Raw genomic sequence first — 15,200 nt, forward strand, 5'->3', positions numbered from 1 at the left:
AATAATGAGTGGGGTGGGAAAAATAGAAATTCACTGGATTAGACAAAGAAGAATGAAGGAAGGGAGGGGAGAGAGGAATAAGAAATACAGTAGAATGAATTGGACATAACTCTCCTATGTTCATATGAATAGATGGCCAGTAAAATTGCACATCATGTACAACCATAAGAATGGGATCCTGGGCTGGGGTTGTGGCTCAGCAGTAGAATGCTCATCTCGCATGTGTGAGGCCCTGGGTTCAATCCTCAGCACAACATAAAAATAAATTTAAAAAAAATAATGGGATCCTAATTAGAATAAGTTATACTCCATGTACGTATAACATGTCAAAATACACTCTACTGTCATGTATATCTAAAAAAATAATAATAATAAACAAATAGCCATTTTACAAAGTGAATTATTTCATTAGCTCATATTAAAGAGGAGGAAACAAAGGCTAAGAGGGACTGTGGAACCTGTTTAAATCAACAGCTAGAAAACAGTAGATGTGAATTATATCTAAACAAAAGAGAATGGGTAGCATCACTGAGAGTCAGCAAAGGCATAGGTAACAAACATATCAAGAACAAGTTGTCCAGTTCTTCGACTACAGATGAATGCAAACACAAAAATTTATATAACAATCTATATATGCTAATACAGTGAAGAGGAAAACAATCAGAAGTCTCTGATCCTTTTGAGAGATTGAAATTAAGCTAATGAAACTGTTGCATTAGAGTTGTCATGGAAACCCTGACACTGGTGTATTCCCATTCTTTGATTTCTTTGATGGTGGTAAAGGTCATGGACCATATAACAGTTGAATTTTGTCAACATCAATTTATATGATGAAACCTCAACAGAGGTAAGGCATATATTCAAGCATTGGTACAAATTACCAGTTTTTCCTTCTTTGGTTGTTTTACTGTTTATTAGTGCTTTGTCAGGATAGCAGAAATAGAAGCAAAATAATAGTTTTTCTATTTTGTTCATCAGGTAAAAAGTTTTGGTTTAGGAAGGGACCAAGAACTTCAGAGTACATGAAAAAAATGACATAACTGAGCACCTCAAGTTAAATGAAGAAATGATAGTTACCTCTATGGATTCTTTTAGCAATAACTACAGGCAGCATTTACTTTTGAACATTACCTTTGGACATTTTAAAGATGTCTAAAAACCTAACCAGATACCCTTAATTTGAGTACTCAGGATGTTGAGGAAGAAGGATTCCAAGTTCAAGGTCATTCTGGGCAACTTAGCAAGATCCAGTCTCAAAATAAAAAATAAAAAGGGCTAAGGACATAGTCATGTATTGGAGTGCTCCTGGGTTCAATTAAAGAAGAAGAAGAAGAAGAAGGAAGAGGAGGAGGAAGAGGAGAAGGAAGTGGAGGAGGAGGAGGAGGAGGAGGAGGAGGAAGAGGAGAAGGAAGGGAAAGGGGGAGGGGGAGGGAGACAGAAAAGAAAAAACACCTTAGATACTTGCTTGGCTAGATATGTGGGTGTATCATCTTCCCCTGTTGGAGAGCTGGTCCTTGGATTATATTAAGGATTAGATTAGCACATAACTTTCTATTGCAGAAAATCAGAAAGATAAAAAGCAAAAAGTAACCTACATTTTTTAAAAGCTCTTCTAAGAAATGCTTGTTCAGACAGAGGAACTGCATCAATCAACTAATACATATTAATTACTTTCTATAAAGGGCACTCTGGGGATTATAGCTCAAATAAGTAGCCATGAATAATAGTTGACTACCTATAAAATATTATAAAACTAAAACTCCCAAGTATGATGACCTCTTTCAAGAAAAAGCTGACGTATAAATGCAGGTAAAAAATCAGTCTTAGACAGGAAGTAAGATTATACAATAATGACATTTCCTATGGCCAAGAAGTGGATATTCTAGTGGTAACACAAGAAAAAGACTGGTAATACAAAGTGCCATCATAGTAATGATAAAAACTCATTCATTTGTCCCCTATTTATATGTCAGATTCATTTCATTTTCATACCAACTTTGAAATGAGGCTATTAATCTGATTTCCTCATTTTACACATAAGGAAATGATTGCTTAAGGACTTTCTTAAACTTAAAATACACTAGGTAGAGATAGCACCAAGATTCAAACTAACATCCAGTGGCTTTTAACAAAGAAACCCTGTTAAACACACTACACACTGAGCAACATCTGGACAGAGTAACCAGGAAAGGCACCAACCGGAGGTGATGCTTGCCTTGCAGGAAGAATAACATCTGCAAAGACAATATCTAGAAAGAGCACCAGAAGAGAGAAAGGGCACCTCAGATAAAAGGAAAAGTGTAGGGAAAGCTGAAAGTTCACCAGCATTCATTATCTTTAGGGAAACAGTCCTTTGTCAGACATGCATGAGGAAAAGAATCTGCAAAACAAGTATAGTAAGAGCTGATGAGTGTATTATGAGGTTAGAAGATATAGGAGAGCAATGGATGATTGATGGAGTACTTGGACCACCGCAAATTTAAACTTCTAAATAAAACCAAGATAGAATTATTTTTCTTCATACCTACTTTAAAATGAATTGGAAAAATCAATAAAGTAATATATGATGATATAATAAAATTTAAAGCAATCTCAATAAAGGAAGAGGATGCTTGGTATCTCTAAAAAGGTATTTTCTAACAATTTGCAACTAAAAGCTTGGTCCCTGTCCCCAATGCCAATTAATGACAATTTAATAATGAGGACAAGGTTTTGAGACAGAGAAAAAAGGAGGTTTATTGTTGTGCTAGCAAAGGAGAAACACAGGGACTCCTGTTCGATCCTCAGCACCACATACCAACAAAGATGTTGTGTCCGCCGAGAACTGAAAAATAAATGTTAAAAATTCTCACTCTTTAAAAAAAAAAATGTTAATCAGAAGGTGAACAAACCACTGTTAAAATCTTATTATACACCAATAAATACTGACAAGGTAACCAGCTGAGCATACTTCATTTTGTTTGGACCACATGTGAATTCCTGTTCTTGATTTTGTCTGACATCTTTTCCCTCTATCTCTTGACATACTCCTGACCTGGAATTTAACTTTTGAGCTATTTACTGGCCTGTTTAGTTGTTTGCCACTGACATGTCTCCATGATTGTGTCCCAACCTGATGCTCTTTCATCCTACTGAAAGGGTAAAGTTTCTAAGCTGGAAGGCTTGAATTAAAATGTAAAAGATTAGGTATTATTGAGTTCCTCTGTTACACCCAGATTCCTGAGATAGTTAAGACAACATCCTACTAGCCATTTAGCCTAGGGCCCTGTGCAGTTTGTCACAGGGCCTGAACCAATCAGTTTGAATGTGTACCCCACTTAGGAATGACCAATCACCCCTGCCCGCCAATGAATTTGCCAATCACGTCTCAGAGTTGTTGTTTAATTTCCCCGCGCCTCATGATGATTTGTTCTGATGTATGCAAAGCCCACCGCCCTCTCCAAAAAGTGTACTTAAGCTCTGCTTGACCTTTGCTCTGGGCTCTGGGCTGCTCTCCCTTCTTGAGTGAGCACAGAGTCCCAGTGCGCTGGAATGGATCCCCAATAAATCCCCTTTTGCCAATTGCATGGAGTAAGTCTCTTGTGTGGTCTCTCCCTCCGACGATTCGCCAGACCTTTACACTACTTATGAGTAAATCACATTTATCCTTGCTACCAAAAGCTAAGGAGAATAGTATTGTGTAACAAATTACTTTTTACAAATACACTTAAAGTTTAAACACACATTTTATTTTAGGGATAACTAATTGGTTCAAGATTAATAAACATAGATACAAGTACAATTTATCAAAGTTGGTAATAATTATAAAAAGTCCAGGGAAATATCTTTAAAACTATATGTTGTATCATTGGGGCAAAATTCTAATAATCATAATGCTTGCATAAGCTATATTATGTTTTCTCCCTCCTATTAGTCTTTCAACTCTTTTCCCCACTCTTATAATTTTGATTCTCAGTTTCCATATTTTTTTCACATGTAAGATCAAGAATCAGGGTTGGAAATTCTGTTTCCAAAGCCAGGCAATGTGGTACAGTCTTTGATTCCAGCCCTGTGGTGGGTATAGCACATAAGAGACAGGTGACAAACTGAGCAACATAGAAGAGATGTGGCTGCTGTTGCTTAAGATTTGACTTGTTCCCCTCCTCTGAGAATTTATTTAAATCAGTCACTCACTACACTGATTTGAAGACAATGTTGAAAGCAAGACTTTTAGTTTGAGCTGCCTGCATAGCCTATTAAAGTGGATCCCAAGTGATCACTATGGCAACAAAATTACTACTGAGGGACTTGGTATGATCATACACACAGTGGGGTGACCATCCCCACACAAGCGGATCATATAATCTTATTTTGTTTGTTTTCTCTGAAAAAAAAAAAAAGCACCTAAAACAAACTTCTGTAATGTAGAGAGAAAATTATTCTTATAAAATCAATATTTGGATTAAATGAATCAGACTAACTTTCCTGTATTCATACATGAATACACAATAGTGTAACTCCACATCACATAACAACAAGAATGGGAAGTTATACTACATGCATATATAATATGTCAAAATACATTCTACTGTCATGTACATATAAAAAGAATAAGTTAAAAAATTTAAAAACCTAATAATTTCCTAAAGTAGAAATAAAAGTATACTAGAACATCAATGTCTCTAGATGACCTGGTGATACTCTACACTAAATTACATTCAAAATGATCGTTTGATCTCAAAATTGCACAAAAGTTTTAAAAAGGTGTCTGTGAATGTTCTTATCTTTTTACCAGAAATATGAAATATTTCCAAATTTCTTAGAGTAAGCATTCAATGTAACCTGAGGGTCAAAAGATATTAAATAGCAGGTAACACTGCTTTAGAAATATTACATAAATTCTTACGAATGACATACAAGATTTCTTTTAAAATATTTTATGATATAGAGTGTATGACCTATGTGTACACACACATAGGGCTTCATACATATTAATACATGTATCTAACACACATACACATACATGAAATCTGTTATCCAACATAAAATTCTAGCAGCATTCTCAAAATCATCTATATAGAAAGCAGGGATCTTTGTTTCTTATAACAAAGTAGCAAACTCAGTGCCATAAAATATGTTTGCCAGTACTGACCAAGACCATAAGAGCCACATATAATAAGGTCAGAAGGAAGAAGCAGTAAGAAGTCTGTATAAGAGGGTGCCCTTTCTCTTGCATTCAGTCAGCTTCTACCTTAAAAAATAAATATAGTCTCTTCTGTTGGTTTTAAGCCATGTGCAGAGAATGTTCTCTCAGAGCATTCAGTCATCATTTGGAATATGACCTTGATATATTACATGTCATAGAGCTCCACCTTAGTAATCCCAGATTCATATTTTTACTTATTTATAACTGTTAGTCTATCAAGAACCACAACATCAATGCTGATTTTAGTGCCCAACTCAGAACACTGCTGTGAGGATCAAATTAAATACTGTATGCAAAGCTCATAGCACAAGTGTGAATCAGATTGATTTGGAATCCGCTTACCCAGTGACAGAGTCCGGCTGACCAACGTCCAATGTGTGTTAGCTGAGAATCTGGATAGTTTCAAAGTCTCTAGAAGTAGTTGTTATAAAACCCAAGGGCTCATGTTTAATTTCAACATACAAAAACCATATTTTGTTCCTTTTTGCTGTTCGATTGAACAAATTTAGTCACAGCAGAAACTTATGACATTTCCAAATGAATTAGAAAACTCAATTGCACAAGGAAGTAGAACTTTAAAAAAAAACAACTTATACTTGCTGCTATATGGTTTTAATATTTCTAATTCATCTGCCTTCCTCTGAACTGACATTAAATTTCACCCCCTCCTAAAAGCCTGCTTGTAATCCATACATCCAGGTCATGTGTTTCCTTAATATAATCATGCAACACTCCTTGCACACTCCTAACATAGCATTTGTCACAATATACTGTAATTTTTTGTTCCTTTCCTGCTGCCTCCACTTGACTATGAACTCTTTAGGGGAAAGGACTGTGTCTTCTCATCCACGCAGCCCTGAAATCTGGTTCAGTGCTAGGCTCCGAGTCCCTGTTCAATAAAGTTTGCTGAAAAAATAAACTGAATCACAAAGAAATCACTTTTAAGTGACAGAGAGATTGACTCACTGGAATTAGGTTACGGAGAGGGCAGGAAGCATTCTAAAAATGCAATGAGCTACTCTGAGAGGAGATAAATTCTGTACCAATGGAAGAATTTAAGCATGTGAAAAATGGCAATGTGACAAGAAAACAAAATCGTTCTCCAATTGGTGATCTGAACTATATAAACTAAGCTCTCTCCAACTCTGAAATTCTGGGATTTCTGGATTCTGCAATTCATAATCAATACTCAATATATTTTAATCCTATTGCTCATTGACTAAAGTCTAGCATATGTTTCCAAATTAGTGTTGTAAATTCTGTATTATAATTGTTTCTGCTTAAAAGAGCAGGTTCAATAAACATAGAGGTGGCATTACAAAAAAAGCTATCCTGAGCCCTGGAGGAACTGCATGATCCTTATCAGTTATTAGCCAATTTATGATTATAGAAAGCGTCAGAATAAAAAGGACTCTTGGACATATTTGAAATGCAAAAGCATTATCTCTAATAATATAACAGATCTTTTAAGAAATGAGATTATTAGCTTAACAAAAATACTCTTGGTCGAATGGAAAAACGGAAAACAAAATCAGGCAGTTTCAAAAACCCTTAAGATCCACAGATGCCTTATTATGAGCCACCACCTGTGGTCTCTGTTACAGAGTGCGGGCTTTTCATTTATGTATACCACTGTTCTTGGTAACAAGCTGTTTCCCACCAGACGTATCAATTCATCATTTTAGCAAAGTCTCAAAGTACTCCACAGATGGACATTAGGGAGAAAAGCGATGTTCTGCCACCTGCATTTGGCAAATAATTTGTTCTTGAACTGCTGATCTAATTAAAACTAGATTTGAAATGCCTTGGAGAAACACAAGACTGTCACTTACTGAACTCTATTAGTTAAAGTGACATCCTCACGAATTACAAAATAAATGTAGCTATTGCATCTCTGAACTGTAGTCTAAAATGAGGTTCTTTGGGAAAAAAGTACGGATTAATTGCTACAGATCATGAATTGCGTTCAAATAATTTACTACGACTGGGGAACTAATCCCATGGTGCCTCCTCATGGGGTTAGGTAAGTGAGAAGCTGTAATTAAAGGTTCCCACTATTTTATCTAAAGAACTTGGCAGTGTTATTACCACAGGAAAGTAGGCATCCACACTACTGAAGAAAGGTGAAGAACAATTCTTCATAGTATTGGTTAGTAAACCACCATGATTATTGAATCATAGTTAGGGAAACCAAAGTCAACTTCCTGCTTATCTCAGTTATGTGGCTAGTATTCAGGAGAACTCTTGTCACCACATACTTCCCCAAAGATGAGCAATATTTCAAAAATATTACCCATATGTAAAATCAGTGAGTCATAACCTTCTACTGATCATAACATTTTCTTTTCGATCCCTTTATTCTAAATACAGACATTGAAATTGTTCTCTGTACAAATCAACTGAATTAAATGTTTCATTCAAACATGGTGGGAGTAGTATGGACTGGAGGGGAATGAGAAGATGTATTTATTTACTAGCTTCTATGCTAAATTCCATCATTTTGAATGTGAAATCGAAAAATATAGCTACAAGAAATTGAGTGCAGAAATGAACTGCGGAGGACAGTAATAAATGTTCTTTTAATAAAAATAACTGTGAATATTTCATTATATTTATTTCAAGCATCATTGCAATCCTGAAACCTCTGCTCAAGCAACTGTTTAAAAACAAACAAACAAGCCCTTTGCTTATGGTAATAGTCGAAAGGGACAGTCTATGATGTCGGTTTTTACACTTATCATACATTTCTACTACAGAGCCAATTTACAATCTGGAAGACTGTCTCAATGTACTTAGAAGCTTTTCTTACAGTCAGTTTCTTGAATCTCCCTTAAAACCATCAGCCCCCAAATCTATGTGTCATTAATGCGGCCAGTGAGGAGTCTCAGTGGTGGTCCATGTCAACATTTGAACATTTATTTAGTGCAGTACCAACTTGATCACCTTCCTTTGCATTACTCTCCATTTGGCTCACATGAGGCCTACAGGTGAGTACAATTTTCTTTCATCAATTTGGAAAATTCGTAATCTCACCATCTTTTGAATTTGGGATTTCTAAGAATTTAGGGAATGAAAAAGATTCCCCAAACATCCTCTTTTTCATTCTCAGAGACAAAAAATGGGGGGGGGGAGAGAAACAAGGCAATGGGTCCCCAGTAAATTAGATTGCTAATTTAGTTGCAGCATACATTCAAACTAAAACTAATTCTATCTTTGACTTTAAGAGAAAGGCTCTCTTTTGACATCAGTATAGGAGATTTGGTTGCATCTTAGAAGAAACCTCCTTTAATAAACTTTGCTGCAATTTCCCAAAGTTGAATAGGCCATCATTATTCATTTAGATTTCTTGTCTCTTTCTATATGGTTTTAACCATTTTCTGCCTATTAACCCAAATGTAATAGGATAGGTAATGATATACAATGGAACCTATTTAACTACATCTTATTATTCCAGATAAAATAAAACAAAAACAAAGCAACCACAAATAGTTTTATTTAGCCCCAAAGTTTTTAAGTAAGTTTACATGGACACACAACTTATTAAAAGGTGACTATAGTCTTGGTTTAGTTCTATGATAAATTTTTCCTAAAATGTCGAATCATTGGCTATATATTCCATCACCTTCCAAAATACTTTTTACTAACAAATATTTCAACTATTACTATCATTATAATGAGTTATATTGAAACTTAAGACTTTGTAAGAGAAGGCCACAAAACCAAAGTAAAGCAAAACCCATAAATAACTGAGGTAGCAGATTTCCCTTCATTGTGATAAAATGATATTTAAAAGTTCTATCTAAAAGCAAAAAGTTAGGTTAATTAGAAATGAAAACGCATCATTAAACAAGTCAAGTAAACCCTAGATTATTAAGTCATCTAATCAGCATTTGCAGAGAGGGTGCTAAGGACCAGGAAGTGGGTTGTGGAGATAAAAGACATAGTTTCTGCCCTCAAGGAATTCACAGCCTAGTGGAAAACACAGAGCAGACACCAGGGGGCAGTGTGACAAATGCTAGGAGAGAGACACAATGAGGTCAGGAGGGGCAGGCCCCACTCTAGCCATGTGGGATTCTCAGGGAGGATGACAAACCACTGGCCTTTGGCACAGTAGAGAGGGGGTGAGAATCTACCAGGCAACAGAAGATCAGGAAAAAGTGACATTGGGAAAAAAAGAAAAAATGTGCATTTGAGGAAATAAGGTTTATGGCAGGAATAAAAAATTTGTGATAACTAATAGCAAAAGATGAAACTCAAAAGGTAAACATCTTCAGAACATAAAATGCTGTTCATATTTCCACTTCTAATCCTCAATGCCCAGTAAAGCATACTCTTTAATCCCTTTAACTACCATATTCAAAAGACTTGGGTTTATTCTAAAAATTTTATTTAGGAAAAATTTACAAAACCTATTAACCTCCATCTTAAAGCAAGTTCTACCATCAGAACAAATCATTTCTACAGATTGTGCTTTGACAATCTTTATATTTGGACTGTGTTATTTAATCGTGTTAACTGAGAAATCAACCTACTTCTTCTCTTTCAATGCTGTTTGGCATCAAGTCTCCACAGCAAAAGAAAGGAAAAAAAAAAAAATCTTATTTTCTCAGGAGTTTTCCAGCAGCTTAACATCTGACCTTCAACTTCAAAACTAGATGTCATTTCCCAGGTATATTCCATGAATGCAAGGCCCACAAATTAAATACCTGTGATTGTACTTCCAGTCCAACAAGAAATGCTATATCCACCTTACTAGTAAAATTCTGTCAAAGCAGTCATATAGAAACGTTCTGTGCACATTTGTTACACAACCCTCTGGGTTGTCATTAAGTAGTCTAGGCAGCAATAGGGGATAGTGCAAAGGGTACCAGCTTTGAGTTTAAGACCTGTGTTTGAATGCCTGTCCTACCATCTGTAACTTGTGTGACCTTGAAAATTATTTAATCTCACCAGCCTCAATTTCTCATCTATAAAGTTGGGGCATGCATGCTTATCAGGGTTACTGCAAAAATTAGAATTTCACAACTATCTATATAATAGACTTGGCAAGTCATGAAATCTCAACAGAGAGGAATTATGATTAAAATATGCTCAATAGGCTGGGGATGTGGCTCAAGTGGTATCGCGCTCGCCTGGCATATGTGCGGCCCAGGTTCCATCCTCAGCACCACATACAAAGATGTTGTGTCCGCTGATAACTAAAAAATAAAATATTAAAAAAAAATTCTCTCTCTCTCTAAGCAGATTATGCTAAGTGAAGTTAGCCAATCCCTAAAAAACAAATGCCAGATGTCTTCTTTGATATAAGGAGAGCAACTAAAAAACAGAGCAGGGAGGAAGAGCATGAGAAAAAGATTAACATTAAACAGGGATGAGAGGTGGGAGGGAAAGGGAGAGAGAAGGGAAATTGCATGGAAATGGAAGGTGACCCTCATTGTTATACAAAATTACATATAAGAGGATGTGAGGGAAAAGGGAAAAAAAAATCAAGGGAGAGAAATGAATTACAGTAGATGGGGTAGAGAGAGAAGATGGGAGGGGAGGGGAGGGGGGATAATAGAGGATAGGAAAGATAGCAGAATACAACAGTCATTAGAATGGCAATATGTAAAAACGTGGATGTGTAACCGATGTGATATACGGGGTAAAAATGGGAGTTCATAACCCACTTGAATCAATTGTATGATATATGATATGTCAAGAGCTATGTAATGTTTTGAACAACCAATAAAAAAAACTAAAACTAAAATAAAATATGCTCAATAATGGTTATATCCCTACTGAGGGTCTTCAGATCCCTAACCTCTGAGAACCAATGAACTTTTAAGCTGCTCTGGCAACCTAACTATTCATGCTCAATAAAAAATAAAAAATAAATAAATAAATAAATTAAAAACCAACCAAATAAACAAACAAACAACAACAACAACAACAAAAACCACCTCCCAAAGGACCAAATTGTAGTCTCTTGTTCTCAGAGCACAAGGCTCAGCAAGCTCCTTCCTTGCCATTCATGACTAATGCATTGCATTCAATGTTTATCCCCTGGATGACAACCCAAGCCGCTGAGTCTTTTCTTTAAAGAAACAATCACAACATCATTTAAATAGAACAGAGAATGGAAATGCTGTTTATAACCCCACAAAATCTCTATTTTCAAATAAAGTTAAAACATTGATTATCTTTCTTTCTTTTCCCTTTGAACACAAAGATTTCAGCTTTTACTAAAACCAAAGGGCAGGACCAGTTTTACTTGAAATGAAATAAATCCTATAACTAGACATAGCCTCATTCTTTGAAGAGCTTATTCATGGTTTCCTAAAGAGACCCTTAACTCCCTTTAAAGTATATTACAGAGTCAGGTGAAAACTGAGTGTCTGATTTCAGACCACATGAACCTTCCTGGCAGGGCCTGGAAAAACTCTTCCTTTCAGAAGGCGTTTGTTTTGTTTATTTGTTCTGTTTTGTTTTCTATTAGAAACCCGTATTTCTTTATAGTGCTTTTCGTTCCATGACATGGGCAAATGGAAAAGACATATAGGTTTTAAAATTAGATAAACACAAATATAATCCTGGCCATGCTGTTTACTTGTGAGCATGGACAAGCATTCTAAAGTCATATTTGCTCATCTGCAAAATGAGCAAATCACTGTCTGGATACTGCTCTGGATTGTTTACATCAGAGTTCAGCAAACTAGCATCTGATTCTGCACCGCCTGTGAGCTAAGAATGGTTTGTGCATCTTAAAAAGGTTTGGGGGTTGGGGGGAGGTAATTATTTTCATTTTGGTTATATAAGTACTTAAATAATATTCTTGATTTGTGCATCTTGACTCCAAAAAACTTAAAATATTCACTATGTGACTCTACCAAAAATGTTTGCTGATTCTTGGTTTAGATGATTAGGTAGACTGGGAATCTTAGGTAGATGCTGTATTTGCCTGGAACATGGAAGTGTTTAATAAACATCAGTTCTACTCATTGGAAAGACAAACTATAGCTCTGTGTAATAAACAAAAATTTAAAACAAGAGCTTTGTAAATGCTTGACAGTTTCCATTACATGTAAACTTTGTGGTAGTGGAAAATTTTTTAGTCTTTATGGAAGATAAATTTCCTTTCTTCAAACTAAAACTTCAGTATGATTTTTACACAGATTTTTTTTTAAAGAGATAGTTAAATTATTTAGAACAATATAAAATGCCAAATACATTCAGCTATTTTACAGAGGTTAACTCTTGTTTAAAAGTTATGTAAGCTTATTATAGAAAATTTACAAATTACAAATGCACACATACACCCTAAACAGAAAACTAAGTCACCCATTATCTCAACATCTAGAGATAATTCCTGTTAACAAAAATGGAATATATCTTCTCATTTATTCTTGTATTCTCCATCTCTTTCTAAGATTCCCACTTTGTACCCAGCCACTCTTGACTCATTTCTGACAAAAGTATATGAAAGAAATATGGACTTTTCAGAAAGTCTCTTTTAAGAACAAGGATGCCTACACCATTGCATTCAATTCCCTTTCTAGAAAACAGATAAAGGCAAAACCAGCTTAGCCATCTAGACTGTGAGACTGAGGCAGTAGGAATTTAGGGAGCTCTAGGGATGGCATAGCAATAAACAGGAGTAACTTGAGTCTTGGGAAAATGTACAGAGCCCACTAGAAGCTTTGGATTGGTTTTCCAGCTCCCAGGCTTCTTTTATTCTTTGTTTTCTTTATGTCTTCTTCTTTTGTTTTCCTCTTATTTGCAAAAAGTCCTCCTTATCTCATTTACTTTCTCTTGGTAAGTGAAGGGAGAACAATTTAAAATAGATAAAAAATGTTACCAATGATTTTCCCGGTGTTAGCAAATGGCTTTTATTTTCTTTTATCCTTTATTTATGTATTTTTAAATATATGTAAGCAGCCAAAGAAAGGCAAAAGAAGTTACATGTCTTCAGTTCCCCCAAAGACCTTAGGCATGCCAGATTTTCCTCCAAGTTCCTACTTTCCTGAGAGAGGCTCTCATTTGGCCCTTGGAGAGGAAATCACCTTGAATCATTTTTACCCTTTATGTTTTCCTGCATTTTGTTCATTTTCTACTGGGAACTTATGGTGATTTTGTTGTCAGACAAAAATATATTGAGTGGCATATTTGAAATGTTTAGGGTTAGATTATGAAAGAAGCCTGGATTCAGTTGAATATATATGTGAATTAAAAACTATTCCTCTCAAATATTCTTAAGAACAGAAGGAATTGCCACATATCAGTCTTCCCTAATTTCAATCAATCAGTAATCTTTATTTTACCAATCACTGGGAGAGCATACATTAATACTATAAAAACCTCAGTCAGTAAGAATTTTAGATGTAACAAAGGTTAGATAATGGAATTGTTCAGAAAACAAAGGCAGAAAAATTTAACACAGATTAAGTAATTATTCCTGGGGGTATGATTTCACAATGGAAAGTGTTGAACATTATTATAAGCAGCTTTTAAAGAACAATTTTAAAACAGCTCAATAAATGTGATATCCAATGCTGTGGATATCACAATTCCCTGCAAGAGAACCAGGAGGAAGAAGCCATGTTTCCAAATACTGGTGTATGGGCTCCAACAGTCTGAGATAAAATTCACAGGGCATTATATGACTTAAAAAAAAAAAAAAGCACCAATACTCAAACCTGAAAACTGTTAAATGGTTTGTAAGTGGCTCTAGTGAAGACACAGCTGACCAATAGATGCAAATCACACTGAAGGCAGAGAGGACTTACTGAGAGTGTTTGAACATAGTCTTAAACATTGAGAGATAAAGACAGATTGAGGTAAATGAGATGTGAGAGCTCCAGGATAAAAGTTGATAAAAAAAAAATCCTGAAGCAAAATTAAAAAGAGTAGAAAAGCATAACTGGGTACAGAACTTATCAAATCCACTGCAGTGAACATCACCACTCTGAGACTCACAGAAAATCATTTTCCCTTTTCCCCAAGTGCTCACTGGGTGAACATGGGTATGAAGGACTATAATAGGTTCGACAGCAATGGGGGTGCACCTAGGAGAAGTGAGCTCATAAACACTCCAAGATATTTGCAGACATCTTGAATAGCCATTACAGGTTTGAGAAGCTTGTGTAGTTCTGTGCAACCTGCTTTCCTGGCCTAGTTGGAGCAACCATCTGAACTGTTCATGATTTTATTAAGAAAAAAATTCCAATCAGACTAAAAAGCTCAAAGAATAGGACAATACATATCCACAAGCCACTACCTTGATTTAATCATTGTTACCACTTCATCTACTTTTCCATCTATTTATTTGTATGTACATGTGTGTGTGTTTGTATTAAGGAAATAGGTTACAGGAAATAAAACTAGGATAATAGTTTTTTTGTACCAAAATATCCAAGTTTGTGTCTTTTAAAAATTATATATATTTATTTTTTAATTGTAGTTGGACACAATACCTCTATTTTATTTTATATTTTATGTCGTGCTGAGGATCGAACCCAGGGTCTTGCACGTGCTAGGCAAGTGCTCTACCACTGAGCCACAACCCCAGCCCGAGTTTGTGTCTTTTAAATAATATATTCTGTTAAATAAATGCAGGATTATTGAGATCTGAGGATTAGCAATTCCCTAAAAGTATTTAGTGTCAAATTCACATTCAAGTTTTCCTAATTGCCTCTTAAATATCTTGTATAGATTTTATCTTGAAACTAAAACCCAACCAGGTTGTTGTTCTGTTTTGTTTTGGTAGTCAGTCTGTAAGACAGCTCCCCTCGATTCCTGCCTCCAGGTCTTAACTTTGTGTAACACTGCCACACTCCAAGCTTGAATTTGAGCTGGACTTAATCATTTCTAAGAATCAGAATTCAGTGGAAGAGACAGGATGTCTCTTTTGAGATTCAGCTATAAAAAGACTATGGGTTTCATCTTGGGCATTCTCTGCTCTGTCTTTGATCACGTGCCCTGAGAGAAGCCAGCTGCCCTGTTGTGATGCAGCCCTGGGGAAAAGCTCCCTTGGCAA

General features: G+C 35.6%; 1 protein-coding gene and 1 non-coding gene across 4 annotated transcripts in view; both read right to left on the minus strand.

The window, feature by feature from the left end:
- Positions 1 to 15,200, minus strand: part of Prkg1 (protein kinase cGMP-dependent 1) — a 1,167,449-nt gene that overhangs the window by 368,396 nt on the left and 783,853 nt on the right. The window lies entirely within an intron of this gene.
- LOC120885992 (small nucleolar RNA SNORA67) lies at positions 13,091 to 13,234 on the minus strand. Its single transcript, XR_005728776.1, has one exon. It is a non-coding gene; the product is annotated as a small nucleolar RNA SNORA67 (small nucleolar RNA).

Source organism: Ictidomys tridecemlineatus, chromosome 1 (genome assembly GCF_052094955.1).
Source record: "Ictidomys tridecemlineatus isolate mIctTri1 chromosome 1, mIctTri1.hap1, whole genome shotgun sequence".
Taxonomy (NCBI): domain Eukaryota; kingdom Metazoa; phylum Chordata; class Mammalia; order Rodentia; family Sciuridae; genus Ictidomys; species Ictidomys tridecemlineatus.